The sequence below is a fragment of the Neophocaena asiaeorientalis genome, unplaced genomic scaffold (genome assembly GCF_003031525.2).
Source record: "Neophocaena asiaeorientalis asiaeorientalis breed wild unplaced genomic scaffold, Neophocaena_asiaeorientalis_V1.1 scaffold197, whole genome shotgun sequence".
In the NCBI taxonomy this organism is placed as follows: Eukaryota; Metazoa; Chordata; class Mammalia; order Artiodactyla; family Phocoenidae; genus Neophocaena; species Neophocaena asiaeorientalis.
This window is the reverse complement of record NW_020174703.1, coordinates 7118674-7136044: the sequence shown is the minus strand read 5'-3', so window position 1 is coordinate 7136044 and position 17371 is coordinate 7118674. Positions and strand designations below refer to the sequence as shown.

The following is a 17371-nucleotide window of genomic DNA, read 5'->3' as shown; positions in this document are numbered from 1 at the left end:
ACTAGACATTATGGTGATCATTTCACAATATATACATATATTGAATTATTATGCTGTATACCTGAAACTAATATAATGCTATGTGTCAATTATATCAACAAAATAAAAACAATAAACCTAGAATCTATAGACTTATGAGCCATGGTCCCCTAGAAAATCTCACATAAACCAGGGTATAAAACGGAGATGTATCATAGACTAAATACTCCCACAATATGAGATAATGTCTCAATACCTCACTTAGAGATCTTGTCTACTCTGAACTAGATAACATGGAAAACCCTGAAAGCCACCTTAGCATCTCAGATCTCTTGCTGCTTTGTCTGAGCCTCTTTATTATTTCTATACTGAAATTATTATTAACACTTGATACTGGCTAATATTTCTGATTCTTGTGAGCCTGTCTGACAATCTGATCCTTTGTTTTAGCTCACACTCCTAGGAATGAACAGTCCTATGCCTGCTGTCATCCCTGACAGAGCAGAAGGAAAAGAAGGAGTCTTCCTTTGACATGGGAGGAAAAACTTTTAATAAAGTTTTAATGCTGGTGATTCAAGCCTCTAAAATCCCCAGACACAAAGAGAATTGGCACCCATCTGCCACCACTTATCCATAGGTCTTCTCCATGTGCTCACAAGAAAGACTGGAGTCAGATAAGAGGAACTGAGAAAGAATGCCAAGGCCTAAGCATAAGAGACATTTGTCTGAGGGAAGAACAGAAGAACTAAGAGAAATCCTCCAGGTACTCTAGGCCTTCATTAAGTATGAAGAAGGGGTCACCTGTAGCTGGGATGGGGCAAAAGAGCTGAGAGAACCCTTTTGAGGTGCAAGTATGTGAAGCCTGCTCAAGTCTGAGAACAGGAGGATTAAAAGAAATTTTCCAGGAACTCTAGTCCTTACACTGAATACAAGGCAACAGAAGTGTATCACTGAAGAACAGGCAGAACAACTGAGAGAGACCCCATCTCAGATGCAGATACCAGGGTTCTGATCAAATTTGATGCCAGGGCTAAAGAGCTGAGAAAAATATTCTGGTCACTTTGGGCCTCAGCAGCAGCCACCTGTTGTTGAGGAAAACAATATAACTGAGAGAGACTCCCTGACATGCAGGCATGTAGGGCTGCTGAATGCTAAAAGCAAGGAAAGATCCAGGCACATATATCTCATGCTTGCTACAGAGAAGATCCTTATCTCACCTTCAAATAATTCAAAGCCATTGGTGAACTGAATCCAACTGAAGTAACCACTAAATCCAAAGCGAGCTCAACCACAGACTAGATTAACTCAGTCTCCTAGTGGGCTGACAAAAGGAGAGATGTGACTTTCATGAGCAAAAATATTATTTACTTCAAGATCTCATGCTCTTTACACTCAGTTTAAAATTCAATCAAAAATTATGAGACACATAAAGAAGTAAGGTCATTTAACTTATCCCTAGGAAAGTGTTATGAACTGAATTGTGTTCCCCCCTCTCCCCTAAAATAAAAAAAAAAATAATAAAAACTCATAGATTGAAGCCCTAAGCTCCAATGTGATTGTATTTGGAGAGAGGGCCTTTAAGAAGGTAATTAAGGTTAAGTGAGGTCATAACGGTCAGGTCCTAATATGATAAGATTTTTATCCTCATAAGAAGAGGAGGGACACCAGAGACCTTACTCTCTCAGTGCATACACAGAGGAAAGGCCATGTGAGAACACTATGAGAAGGTGGCCACCTGCAAGCAAGGAAGAGAAGACTCACCAGAAACCAACCCTGCTGGCACCTTGAGCTCAGGCTTCTAGCCTCCAGAACTGTGAGAAAATGAATATCTGTCATTTAAGCCACCCAGTCTATAGCTTGTTATTGCAGCTGAGCTGACTAATATAGAGAGAAAACACTCAATAAAATCAGATCCAGATATAAATCAGAGATTAGAATTATTAGACAGGAATTTTAAAGTAACTATAATGAACATATTACAGGATCTAATGAACAAGGAGAAAAACATACATGTACAGATGGGGAATTTCAGCAGAGATATAGAAACTATGTACAAAGCTATGGTACAAATGAACTTATTTACAAAACAAAAATAGAGTGACAGATGTAGAAAACAAACTTATGGTTACCGGGGGGGAAGCGGGGGTGAGGGTTGGGTATAAATTGGGAGACTGGGATTGACATATACACACTACTATATATAAAATAGATAACTAATAACTTATCTTATTAGTACTGAGAAGGGAACATTCTCAGTACTCTGTAATGACCTATATGGGAAAAGAATCTAAAAAAGAGTAGATATGTATAACTGATTCACTTTGCTGTACAGCAGAAGCTAACACAACATTGTAAATCAACTATACTCTAACAAAAAGATTTTTTAAGCTAATGGAAATGCTAGAGATAAAAATAAAATTAGACAAATAAATATATTTTTCAGTGGGCTTATCAGCAGGCTGGACACAACAGAAAAAAATCACTGAATTGAAAGTAATTATCAATATTCAGGCTAGGAGGGCAGACAACAAATAATGGCTGATTTCTCATCTAAATTAATGGAATCCATAGGACTATGGAATTTTTTTTAAGTGCTGAAAGACATAAGTTAATTTAGCATTCTATGACCAGAAAAACTATTCATCAAAAATGAAAGTGAAATAAAGACATTTCTGACACACAAAACTACAAAAAATGTTTCACCTGCACACCTGAATTACAAGATATGCTAAAAGAAGTTTCTTAAGCTGAAAGGAAATGATTCCAGATGGAAATCCAGTTCTGCAAGAAGGAATGAGAAACAAACAAAAAAAGTAAATACTTTAGAAAATATGACTTTTTAAAGCTTATTCATACATATATTTTTAAATCTCTTTAAAGGAATATTGATTGTTAAAAACAAAAATAATACTCTTGTAACATTTACTATCTATGTAAAAATAAAATATATAATAAAAAAGCAAAAAAGTCAGGAGTGAAAACTGTAAGGTTTTTACAATTTATGAAGCAGAAGAACATTTTTTGAAAGTTAGCAGTAATAAGTTAAAGTCAATAGCAGAGGCAAAATGTAATACTAAATACACTCAATTTAGGAGAACAGATAGAAAAGGAGAAAGAAGAAAATGGTGCATAAAAGGAAAACAGAAAACAAACACAAGGTGATAGAGTTAAGCTCAACATATTTCTAATGATATTAACAGTAAATAGATAGAAACTAATTAAAAATGTGCTGTTTTCAGAGACCTTCAAGATGGTGGAGGAGTAAGACGTGAAGAGCACCTTCTTCCCAACAAAAACATCAGAAACACATCTACATATGGAACAACCTCTACAGAACACCTACTGAACACCAGCAGAAGACCTTAGAATTCCCAAAAGATTTTTTTTTTCCTTTTTCTCTTTCTGTGAGTGTGTAACTGCATGTTTTTGTGTGATTTTCTCTGTATAGCATTGCTTTTACCATTTGTGCTAGGGTTCTGTCTGTCCAGATTTTTTGTTTTTTGTTTTTTTAGTATAGTTTTTAGTGCTTGTTACCATTGGTGGATTTGTTTTTTGGTTTGGTCGCTCTCTTCTATCATTCTTTCTTCTTTTTTATTTATTACCTTTTAAATTTTTTTAATTTTTAACAATTTTTTTTCTTTTTACTTTATTTTATTTTATTATATATTTTTTTCTCTCTTTATTTTTTCTGGCTTTCCTTCTGAGCAATGTGGCTGACAGGGTCTTGGTGCTCTGGCCAGGTGTGAGGCCTCTGCCTCTGAGGTGGGAGAGCCGAGTTCAGGATATTGGTCCACCAGACAACTCGCAGCTCCATGTAATATCAAACAGCAAAAGCTCTCCCAGAGATCTCCATCTCAACACTAAGACCCAGTTCCACTCAATGACCAGCAAGCTACATTGCTGGACACCCTATGCCAAACAACTAGCAAGACAGGAACACAACGCCACCCATTAGCAGAGAGCTACCTAAAATCATAATAAGGTCACAGACACTCCAAAACACACCAAAGGATGTGGTCCTGCCCACCAGAAAGATAAGATCCAGCCTCATCCACCAGAACACAGGCAGCAGTCCCCTCCACCAGGAAACCTACACAATCCACTGAACCAAGCTTAGCCACTGGGGGCAGACATCAAAAACAATGGTAACTACCAACCTGCAGCCTGCAAAAGGGAGACCCCAAACACAGTAAGTTAAGCAAAATGAGAAGACAGGCAAACACACAACAGATGAAGGAGCAAGGCAAAAACCCACCAGGACAAACAAACAAAGAGGAAATAGGCAGTCAATCTGAAAAAGAATTCAGAGTAATGATAGTAAAGATGATCCAAAATTTTGGAAATAGAATGGAGAAAATACAAGAAAGGTTTAACAAGGACCTAGAAGAGCAAACAAACAATGATGAATAACACAATAAATGAAACTAAAGTTCTCTAGAAGAAATCAATAGCAGAATAACTGATGAAGAACAGAGAAGTGACCTAGAAGAGAAAATAATGGAAAAAACTACGACAGAGCAGAATAAAGAAAAAAGAATAAAAAGAATTGAGAACAGTCCCAGAGACCTCTGGAACACTATTATATGCACCAATATTCAAATTATAGGGGATCCAGAAGAAGAAGAGAAAAAGAAAGGGACTAAGAAGGCATTTGAAGAGATTATAGTTGAAAACTTCCCTAGTATGGAAAAGGAAATAGTTAATCAAGTGCAGGAAGCACAGAGAGTCACATACAGGATAAATCCAAGGAGAAACACAACAAGACACATATTGATAAAACTATCAAAAATTAAATAAAAGAAAAAATATTAAAAGCAGCAAGGGAAAAACATCAAATAACATACAAGAGAATCCCCATTAGGTTAACAGCTGATCTTTCAGCAAAAACTCTGCAAGCCAGAAAGGAGTGGCAGGCCATATTTAAAGTGATGAAAGGGAAAAAACTACAACCAAGATTACTCTATCCAGCAAGGATCTCATCCAGATTTCATGGAGAAATTAAAAACTTTACAGACAAGCAAAAGCTAAGAAAATTCAGCAGCACCAAACCAGCTCTACAACAAATGCTAAAGAAACTTCTTTAGGCAGGAAACACACGAGAAGGAAAACACCTACAATAACAAACCCAAAAAAATTAAGAAAATGGTAATAGGAACATAAATATCAATAACTACCTTAAATGTAAATGGATTAAATGCTCCAACCAAAAGTCATAGACTGGCTGAATGGAAACAAAAACAAGACCCATATATATGCTGTCTACAAGAGACCCACGTCAGCCCTGGGACACATACAGACTGAAAGTGAGGGGATGGAAAAAGATATTCTATGCAAGTGGAAATCAAAAAAAGCTGGAGTTGCAATTCTCATATCAGACAAAATAGACTTTAAAATAAAGACTATTATAAGAGATAAAGAAGGACACGACATAATGATCAAGGGTTCAATCCATGAAGAAGACATAACAGTTGTAAAAATGTATGCATTCAGTATAGGAGCATTAAAATACATAAAGCAAATGTTAACAGCCATAAAAGGGGAAATAGAAAGTAACACAATCATAATAGGGGACTTTAAAACCTCACTTTCAATGGACAGATCATCCAAAATGAAAATAAATAAGGAAACACAAGCTTTCAATGATACAATAAACAAGATGGACTTAACTGATATTTATAGGATATTCCATACAAAAACAACAGAATACACTTTCTTCTCAAGTGCTCATGGAACATTCTCCAGGATAGATTATACCTTGGGTCACAAATCAAGCGTTGGTACATTTAAGAAAATTGAAATCGTATCAAGTATCATTTCTGACCACAACGCTATGAGACCAGATACCAATTAGAGGAAAAAAATCTGGAAAAAATACAAAAACATGGAGGTTAACCTATACACTACTAAGTAACCAAGAGATCACTGAAGTACTCAAAGAGGAAATCAAAAAATACCTAGAAACAAATGACAATGAAAACATGACAACCCAAAACCAATGGGATCCAGCAAAAGCAGTTCTAACAGGGAAGTTTAGAGTAATACAGTCCTACCTCAAGAAATAAGAAACATCTCAAATAAACAACCTAACCATACACGTAAAGAATTAGAGAAAGCAGAACAAAAAAAGAAAACCCAAAGTTAGCAGAAGGAAAGAGATCAGATCAGAAATAAATGAAAAAGAAATGAAGGAAACGATAGCAAAGATCAATAAAACTAAAAGCTGGCTGTTAGAGAAGATAAAGAAAATTGATAAACCATTAGCCAGACTCATCAAGAAAACAAGGGAGATGACTCAAATCAAAAGAATTAGAAATGAAAAAGAAGTAACAACTGACACTGCAGAAATACAAAGGATCATGAGAGACTACTACAAGCAACTATACACCAATAAAATGGACGACCTGGAGGAAATGGACAAATTCTTAGAAAGCACAACCTTCTGAGACTGAACAAGGAAGAAATAGAAAATATAACAGACCAGTCACAAGCACTGAAATTGAGACTGTGATTAAAAATCTTCCAAAAAACAAAAGCCCAGGATGAGATGGCTACACAAGCAAATTCTATCAAACATTTAGAGAAGACCTAACACCTATCCTTCTCAAACTCTTCCAAAATACAGCAGAAGGAGGAACACTCCCAAACTCATTCAATGAGGCCACCATCATTCTGACACCAAAACCAGACAAAGATGGCACAAAGAAAGAAAATTACAGGCCAATATCACTCATGAACATAGATACAAAAATTCTCAACAAAATACTAGCAAACAGAATCCAACAGCACATTAAAAGGATCATACACCATGATCCAGTGCAGTTTATCCCAGGAATTCAAGGGTTCCTCAGTATAGGCAAATCAATCAATGTGATAAACCATATAAACAAACTGAAGCAGAAAAACCATATGATCATCTCAATAGATGTAGAAAAAGCTTTCAACAAATTTCAACACCCATTTATGATAAAAACACTCAAGAAAATAGGCATAGAGGGAACTTACCTCAACGTAATAAAGGCCATATATGACAAACCCACAGCCATCATCACTGTCAGTGGTGAAAAACTGAAACCATTTCTTCTAAGATCAGGACAAGACAAGGTTGTCTGCTCTCACCACTATTATTTATTTAACATAGTTTTGGAAGTTTTAGCCACAGCTATCAGAGAAGAAAAAGAAATAAAAATAATCCAAATCAGAAAAGGAGTAAAGCTGTCACTGCAGATGACATGATACTACACATAGAGATCCTAAAAACGCTACCAGAAAACTACTAGAGCTAATCAATGAATTTGGTAAAGTAGCAGGATATAAAATTAATGCACAGAAACCTCCTGCATTCTTACACACTAACAATGCAAAATCTGAAAAAGAAATTAAGGAAACAATCCAATTTACCACTGCAACAAAAACAATAAAATACCTAGGAATAAGCCTACCTAAGGAGACAAAAGACCTGTATGCAGAAAACTATAAGACACGGATGAAAGAAATTAAAGATGATAAAAACAGATGGAGAGATATACCATGACTTGGATTGGAAAATCAACATTGTGAAAATGACTATACTACTCAAAGCAATCTACAGATTCAAAACATCCCTATCAAATTACCAATGACATTTTTCACAGAACTAGAACAACAAATTTCACAATTTGTATGGAAACACAAAAGACCCTGAATAGCCAAAGCAATCTTGAGAAAGAAAAATGGAGCTGGAGGAATCAGGTTCCTGGACTTTAGAGTATACTACAGAGCTACAGTAAGCAAGACAGTATGGTACTGGCACAAAAGCAGAAATATAGATCAATGGAGCAGGATAGAAAGCCCAAAGATAAACCCATACACATATGGCCACCTTAATTTTGATAAAGGAGGCAAGAATATACAAAGGAGAAAAGACAGTCTCTTCAATAAGTGGTCCTGGGAAAACTTGACAGCTACATGTAAAAGAATGAAATTAGAACACTCCCTAACACCATACACAAAAATAAACTCAAAATGGATTAAAGACCTAAATGTAAGGCCAGAAACTATCAAAATCTTAGAGGAAAACATAGGCAGAACACTCTATGATATAAATCACAGCAAGATCCTTTTTGACCTACCTCCTAGAGTGTTGCAAATAAAAACAAAAATAAACAAATGGGACCTAATGAAACTTCAAAGCTTTTGCACAGCAAAGGAAACCATAAACAAGACCAAAAGACAACCCTCAGAATGGGAGAAAATATTTTCAAATGAAACAACTTACAAAGGATTAATCTCCACAATTTACAAGCAGTACATGGAGCTCTATATCAAAAAGACAAACAACCCAATCCAAAAATGGGCAGAAGACCTAAAGAGAAATTTCTCCAAAGAAGATATACAGATTGCCAAAAAACAAATGAAAAGATTCACTTTGTTATAAAGCAGAAACTAACACACCACTGTAAAGCAATTTTACTCCAATAAACATGTTAAAAAAATTAAATGTGTTGTTTTCAGTTCCTATATTTTTTAACATCTTTATTGGAGTATAATAAAGTGAATCAGCTATACATATGCATATATCCCCATATCTCCTCCCTCTTGCGTCTCCCTCCTACCCTCCCTGTCCCACTCCTCTAGGTGGTCACAGAACACCAAGCTGATCTCCCTATGCTATGTGGCTGCTTCCCACTAGCTATTTTACATTTGGTAGCGTATATATGTCCATGCCACTCTCGCACTTCATCCCAGCTTACGCTTCCCCCTCCCCGTGTCCTCAAGTCCATTCTCTATGTCTGCGTCTTTATTCCTGTCCTGCTCCTAGGTTCTTCAGACCCTTTTTTTTTTTTTAAGATTCCATATATATGTGTTAGCATATGGTATTTGTTTTTCTCTTTCTGACTTACTTCACTCTGTATGACAGACTCTAGATCCAGCCACCTCACTACAAATAACTCATTTTCATTTCTTTTTATGCCTGACTAATATTCCATTGTATATATGTGCCACATCTTCTTTACCCATTCATCTGTCAATGGACACTTAGGTTGCCTCCATGTCCTGGCTATTTTAAATAGAGCTGCAATGAACATTTTGGTATATGACTCTTTTTGAATTATGGTCTTCTCAGTGCATATGCCCAGTAGTGGGATTGCTGGGTTGTATGGTAGTTCTATTTTTAGTTTTTTAAGGAACCTCCCTACTGTTCTCCATAGTGGCTGAACCAATTCACATTCCCACCAGCAGTGCAAGAGTGTTCCCTTTTCTCCACACCCTCTCCAGCATTTATTGTTTATAGATTTTTTGATGATGGCCATTCTGATTGGTGTGAGATGATATCTCATTGTAACGTTTTTTTGGTGTTTTATACACATTTATTTTAAAACAATATATAAGAAAAAGTAGAGTGTCTCACAAAGCATTTGATAAAAAATAGCTTTAAGTACAATTTTTAATCTCTAAAGTCTCTACCAAGGATAAGTATATATACACTTTTAGTCCTAAAAGTGCAATTTTAAAGGCAGATTTCAGACCCTTTAAGCTACATGATAGCTAGTGGTCAGATAAAGGACATTAAAAATGTGAATTTATAAAATTTGAGTCAATTCATGAAAATGTTTTATAAACATTATAAACAAACATCTACCATATAATGTGGTAGATTTCATAATCTGTTTACAAATGCTTAAATCCTTTCTTTTAAAACATTATCTTATAAAGTTATTATTATAAAGTTTTAAATATCCTGGTTTAATTTCCCTTATGTCACCTTCACTAATATCAAGCACATGTTTGTACTACACATATATATACACTACTGTTCTCCTTGCATAATGTCCCTCCATAAGAATATCTTTAGTCTGAGGAAAACTTGGAGCATGGCAAAATGCTGCTTTAACTGCTTAATAAAGTGTTAAGTGCCCAGGTGATCTGGAAATGCTGCTTCAGACTTCTGAGCAGCAATGTAGCTCCTCTGTAGATCTCCCATCTTATCAGATACTGTTGCAAAATTAAAATGCAGCTCATACACGTGGGGTGCTAAGGATGAAGCAGCTTGCAACTGTGCAGTGCTCTTGCGTGTTCGACATGGCCCTTCTGCATCTCCAGCATGGCCAGGTTGTTGTAGGTCTCTGCATGGTTATTGTTGTTAACCAGACCCAGCCTGAAGCACTGATGGGCCAGATTCGTATCTCCTATTCCCACAGCTACATGTCCCAAGTTGTGCCAGACCTCAGCTACCTCCTCTTCATTTTCAGCCAGAGAAAGGGCATGTTCAAATGAGGTCAGAGTCATATCATACTGCTGGGCATAGAAGCAACAGAGCCCCAGGTTGTTGAAAAGCTGGCAGTTATAAACACCCATCTGCAGGAATCGCCTGTAAAACCAGAGAGCTACTTCTGGTTGATCAGAATAAAAATGGTTGCTTCCAATGCATGCAATGGCTTCCACCTGAGTGTTGTCCTGTTTCAAAACCTCGTTGTGGTATTCAGTGGCTGATAAAATATTGTTCATTTCCTCATAGATCCCGGCAATTCCACAAATTAGGGTTACTTCTCCTGGAAACTTATCTAAGCCTTGTTTGAAAAGCAGTCATAGGTTGATCCAATGAGATGTAAACTTTTGCCAAGTAGAGAAAAGTATCTACCATTTCCTGCTGCTTCAGGGCTGATTTAAATTGTTTTTCTGCTTCAAGATACATTCCTAACCTGTAGTAACATTCTCCAATCTGCACTTTCCATCACCAGTCCTTGTACTGAGAATGCTCTGTGGAAAGGGCAGCCAAATCCACAGCAGTCTTAACATCATTTTCATGACGAAAGATATACTCAAACAAAGCTTTTGCCAATTTAGCTTTCTGGGCATACTTTGTTAAATTCAGTCTAGATAAATTTATAAAAGGTCCATCAGGGCTTGTAAGCATGGAAGCCATTCCCAGCCTAAAAAATCTTCCAGATGAGCTGGTGATAGGGCAAGCTGTGTAGGCAGTGCTGGGTGTTCTAATGGCCTATTCCATAGTTCCTGGCCTTCCACTTTGTGTGCTGGGTCTAAGGAAACTTGTAATGGGTATTCCAACTTGAGTGATTAGCCTGACAGCTGGACTAGGCCCTCCTGTCTGGTTAGTTCCAGGGAGTTTCAGAGATGTTCCAGGACATGGAATGTGAGCAATAGTATTTTTGTTCAGTATCATTTCTGCAATTCCTTCCGGATCTACGTCAATTTCATCTATGTACACCACTTCATTTAGTGCTCGTGCTTTTAAAATCCAGGCTGCCAGCTTTGTAACTTTGTACAAATTACTTCACCATGTGCTTCAGTATGCTCAATCCGGTCATAAGGGGACTTCTCCAGCATCTGCATGCACAGATCTGCCCAGAGCTGGAAATTCCTGTGCCTAAATTCCAGGCCAGGAGCAACGGCTCCATCTCCAAGCTCATGGCAGCCGGGAACAAGCTGCGAAAGACCAGGGCCCAGCACAGGGAGGGTGGGGGGCAAGGAACAGCTCATTGTAGTTTTGATTTGCATTTCTCTAATGATTTAGTGATGCTGAGCATCCTTTCATGTGCTTGTTGGCAAACTGTATATCTTCTTTGAAGAAATGTCTATTTAGGTCTTCTGCCCATTTTTGGATTGGGTTGTTTTTTTGTTATTGAGCTGCTTGTACATTTTGGAGATTAATCCTTTGTCAGTTGCTTCATTTGCAAATATTTTCTCCCATTCTGAGGCCTGTCTTTTCGTCTTGTTTATGGTTTCCTTTGCTGTGCAAAAGCTTTGAAGTTTCATGAGGTCCCATTTGTTTATTTTTGTTTTTATTTCCATTTCTCTGGGAGGTGGGTCAAAAAGGATCTTGCTGTGATTTATGTCATACAGTGTTCTGCCTATGTTTTCCTCTAAGAGTTTGATAGTTTCTGGCCTTACATTTAGGTCTTTAATCCATTTTGAGTTTATTTTTGTGTATAGTGTTATGGAATGTTCTAATTTCATTCTTTTACATGTAGCTGTCAAGTTTTCCCAGCACCACTTATTGAAGAGGCTGTCCTTTCTCCATTGTATATGCTTCCCTCTTTTATCAAAATTAAGGTGATCATATGTGTGTGGGTTTATCTCTGGGCTATCTATCCTGTTCCATTAATCTATATTTCTGTTTTTGTGCCAGTACCATACTGTCTTGATTACTGTGCTTTGTACTATAGTCTGAAGTCCGGAAGCCTGATTCCTCCAGCTCCATTTTTCCTTCTCCAGATTGCTTTGGCTATTCAGGGTCTTTTGTGTTTCCATACAAATTGTGAAATTTTTTGTTCTACTTCTGTGAAAAATGCCATTTGTGGTTTGATAAGGATTGCATTGAATCTGTCGATTGCTTTGGGTAGTATAGTCATTTTCACAATGTTGATTCTTCCAGTCCAAGAACATGATATATCTCTCCATCTGTTTGTATCGTCTTTGATTTCTTTCATCCGTGTCTTACAGTTTTCTGCATACAGGTCTTTTGTCTCCTTAGGTAGGTTTATTCCTAAGTATTTTATTCTTTTTGTTGCCGTGGTAAATGGAAGTGTTTCCTTAATTTCTCTTTCAGATTTTTCATCATTAATGTATAGGAATGCAAGAGACTTCTGTGCATTAATTTTGTATCCTTCTACTTTACCAAATTCATTGATTAGCTCTGGTAGTTTTCTGGTAGCATCTTTAAGATTCCCTATGTAAAGTATCATGTCATCTGCAACTGTGACAGTTTTACTTCTTCTTTTCTGATTTCAATTCCTTTTATTTCTTTTTCTTCTCTGATTGCTGTGGCGAAAACTTCCAAAACTATGTTGAATTATACTGGTGAGAGTAGACAACCTTGTCTTGTTCCTGATCCTAGAGGAAATGGTTTCCATTTTTCACCATTGAGAACGATGTTGGCTATGGGTTTGTCATGTATGGCCTCTTTTATGGTGAGGTAAGTTCCCTCTATGCCTACTTTCTGGAGGGTTTTTATCGTAAATGGGTGTTGATTTTTGTCAAAAGCTTTTTCTGCATCTATTGAGATAATCATATAGATTTTCTCCTTTAATTTTTAATATGGTTTATCACATTGATTGTTTTCTGTATATTGAAAATTCCTTGCATTCCTGGGATAAACCCCACTTGATCATGGTGTATGGTCCTTTTAATGTGCTGTTGGATTCTGTTTGCTAGTATTTCCAGCTCCTATTTAGAAAAGAAGAAAGGTATAAAAGTCTGTGTTTCAGAGATTGGTTCAAGATGGCAGAGTAGAAGGACATACACTCACTCCCTCTTGGGAGATCACCGGAATCAGAACTGACTGCTGAACAATCATCAACAAGAAGATGCCGGAACTCACCAAAAATGATACCCCACATACAAAGACAAAGGAGAAGTTGCAATGAGATGGAAGGAGGGGCCCAATCACAATAAAATCAAATCTCACAACCACTGGGTGTGTGACTCACAAAATGGAGAACACTTATACCACAGAGGTACACCAACAGGACTCAAAGTACTGAGCCCCAATTCAGGCTTCCCAACCTGGGGGTCTGGCAGCGGGAGTAGGAATTCCTAGAGAATCAGACTTTGAAGGTTAGTGGGATTTGATTGCAGGACTTCAACAGGACTGGGGAAAACAGAGAGTCCACTCTTGGAGGCCACACACAAAGTAGTGTGCGCATCAGGACCTGAGGGAAGGAGCAGTAACTCCATAGGAGACTGAACCAGACCTACCTGCTAGTGTTGGAGGGTCTCCTGCAGAGGCAGGGGGTGGCTTGGCTCACCATAGGAACAAGGACACTGGCAGCAGAAGTTCAGGGAAATACTCCTTGGCATGAGCCCTCCAAGAGTCTGCCATTAGCCCCACCAAAGAGCCGGGTAGGCTTCAGTGCTGGATCACCTCAGGTCAAACAACCAACAGGGAGGGAACCCAGCCCCACCCATCAGCAAACAAGTGGATTAAAGTTTTACTGAGCTCTGCCCACCAGAGCAACACCCAGCTTTACCAGTCCCTCCCATTGGGAAGCTTGAACAAGCCTCTTAGATAGCCTCACCCACCAGAGGGCAGACAGCAGAAGCAAGAAGAACTACAATTCTGCAGCCTGTGGAATGAAAACCACATTCACAGAAAGACAGACAAAATGAAAAGTCAGAGGACTATGAACCAGATGAAGGAACAAGATAAAACCCCAGAAAAACAACTAAGTGAAGTGAAGATAGACAACCTTCCAGAAAAAGAATTCAGAATAATAGTGAAGATGATCCAGGACCTGGGAAAAAGAATGGAAGCAAAGATCAAGGAGATGCAAGAAATGTTTAACAAAGAGCTAGAAGAATTAAGAACAAACATAGATGAACTATACAAAAACTGAAATGAAGAATATACTAGAAGGAAATAATAGAGAATAACTGAGGCAGAGGAACAGATAAGTGACCTGGAAGACAGAATGGGGGAAATCACTGCCATGGAACAGAATAAAGAAAAAAGAATGAAAAGAAATGAAGACAGCCTAAGATACCTCTGGGACAACATTAAATGCAACAACATTCTCATTATAGGGGCCCCAGAAGGAGAAGACAGAGAGAAAGGGTCCAAGAAAATATTTGAATATTTGAAAATATTTGAATCAATTGAATATTGATTATAGTCGAAAACCTCCCTAACATAGGAAAGGAAATAGCCACCCAAGTCCAGGAAGTGCAGTGAGTCCCAGGCAGGATAAACCCAAGGAGAAGCATGCCGAGACATATAGTAATCAAATTAACAAAAATTAAAGACAAAGAAAAATTATTGAAAGGAACAAGGGAAAAACGACAAATAACATACAAGGGAACTCCCATAAGGTTAACAGCTGAATTCTCAGCAGAAACTCTACAAGCCAGAAGTGAGTGGCATGATACATTTAAAGTGATGAAAGGGAAGAAACTACAACCAAGATTACTCTAGCCAACTAGGATCTCATTCAGTTTTGATGGAGAATTCAAAAGCTTTACAGAAAAGCAAAAGCTAAGAGAATTCAGCACCACTAAACCAGCTCTACAACAAATGCTAAAGGAACTTCTCTAAGTGGGAAACACAAGAGAAGAAAAGGACCGACACAAACAAACCCACAACAATTAGGAAAATGGTCATAGGAATATACATATTGATATTTACCTTAAATGTGAATGGATTAAATGCTCCAACCAAAAGACACAGGCTTGCTGAATGGATACAAAAACAAGACCCATATATATGCTGTCTACAAGAGACCCACTTCACACCTAAGGACACATACAGACTGAAAGTGAGGGGATGGAAAAAGATTTCGATAGCATATCAAAATCAAAAGAAAGCTGGAGTAGGAATACTCATATCAGATAAAATAGACTTTAAAATAAAAATATTACAAGAGAAAAGGAAGGACACTACATAGTGACCAAGGGATCAATCCAAGAAGAAGATATAACAATTATAAATATATATGCACCCAACATAGGAGCACCTCAATACATAAGGCAACTGCTAACAGCTGTAAAACAGGAAATCGACAGAAAACAATAATAGTGGGGGACTTTAACACCTCACCTACACCAATGGACAGATCATCCAGACAGAAAATTAGAGAAACACAAGCTTTAAATGACACAATAGACCACACAGATTTAATTGATATTTATAGGACATTCCATCCAAAAGCAACAGAATACACTTTCTTCTCAAGTGCACATGGAACATTATCCAGGATAGATCACATCTTGGGTCACAAATCAAGCCTCGGTAAATTTAAGAAAATTGAAATCATACCAAGTATTTTTTCTGACTGCAACACTATGAGATTAAAAATCAATTACATGGAAAAAAAGGAAAAAACACAAACACATGGAGTATAAACAATACATTACTAAATAACCAAGAGATCACTGAAGAAACCAAAGAGGAAATCAGAAAATACCTACAGACAAATTACAATGAAAAGACGATGATCCAAAACCTATGGGATGCAGCAAAAGCACTTCTAAGAGGGAAGTTTATGGCAATGCATTCCTACCTCAAGAAACAAGGAAAATCTCAAGTAAGCAATCTAACTTTACATTTAAAGGAACTAGAGAAAGAAGAACAAACAAAACCCAAAGTAGTAGAAGGAAAGAAATCATAAAGATCAGAGGAGAAATAAATGAAATAGAAACAATAGCAAAGATCAATAAAACTAAAAACTGGTTCTTTGAGAAGATAAACAAAATTGCTAAACCTTCAGCCAGACTCATCAAGAAAAAGAGGGAGAGGACTCAAATCAATAAAATTAGAAATGAAAAAGGAGAAGTTACAATGGACATTGCAGAAATACAAAGCATCATAAGAGATTACTACAAGCAACTCTATGCCAGTAAAATGGACAACCTAGAAGAAATGGACAAATTCTTAGAAAGGTATAACCTTCCAGACTGAACAAAGGAAGAAACAGAAAATAGGAACAGACCAATCACAAGTAATGAAATTGAAACTGTGATTTAAAATCTTACAGCAAACAAAAGTCCAAGACCAGATGGCTTCACAGATGAATTCTATCAGACATTTAGAGAAGAGCTAACACCCATCCTTCTCAAACTCTTCCAAAAAATTGCAGAAGAAGGAACACTCCCAAAGTCATTCTATCAGGCGACCATCACCCTGATACCAAAACCAGACAGAGATACTACAAAAAAAGAAAATTACAAACCCATATCACTGATGAACATAGATGCAAAAATCCTCAACACAATACTAGCAAACAGAATCCAACAGCACATTAAAAGGATCATACATCATGACCAAGTGGGATTTATCCCAAGGATGCAAGAATTCTACAATATACGCAAATCAATCAGTGTGATACACCATATTAACAAATTGAAAAATAAAAACCATATGATTATCTCAATAGATGCAGAAAAAGCTTTTGACAAAATTCAACACCCATTTATGACAAAAACTCTCCAGAAAGTGGGCATAGAGGGAACCTACCTCAACATAATAAAGGTCATATACGATAATCCCACAGCAAACATCATTCTCAATGGTGAAACACTGAAAGCATTTCCTCTAAGATCAGGAACAAGACAAGGGTGTCCACTCTCACCACTATTATTCAACATAGTTGTGGAAGTCCTAGGCATGGCAATCAGAGAAGAAAAAGAAATAAAAGGAAGAGAAATTGGAAAAGAAGAAGTAAAACTGTCACTGTTTGCAGATGATATGATACTATACATAGAGAATCCTAAAGATGCTACCAGAAAACTACTAGAGCTAATCAATGAATTTGGTAAAGTTGCAGGATACAAAATTAATGCACGTGGGCTCCCCTGGTGGGGCAGTGGTTGAGAGTCCGCCTGCCAATGCAGGGGACACGGGTTTGTGCCCCGGTCCGGGAAGATCCTACGTGCCGTGGAGCAGCTGGGCCTGTGAGCCATG

At 37.3% G+C, this 17371-nt stretch overlaps 1 pseudogene; it reads right to left on the bottom strand.

Moving 5' to 3' along the window:
• Positions 1-9766: 9766 nt before the first annotated feature.
• Positions 9767-11387, bottom strand: LOC112409257 (tetratricopeptide repeat protein 8-like; annotated as a pseudogene).
• Positions 11388-17371: the final 5984 nt, after the last annotated feature.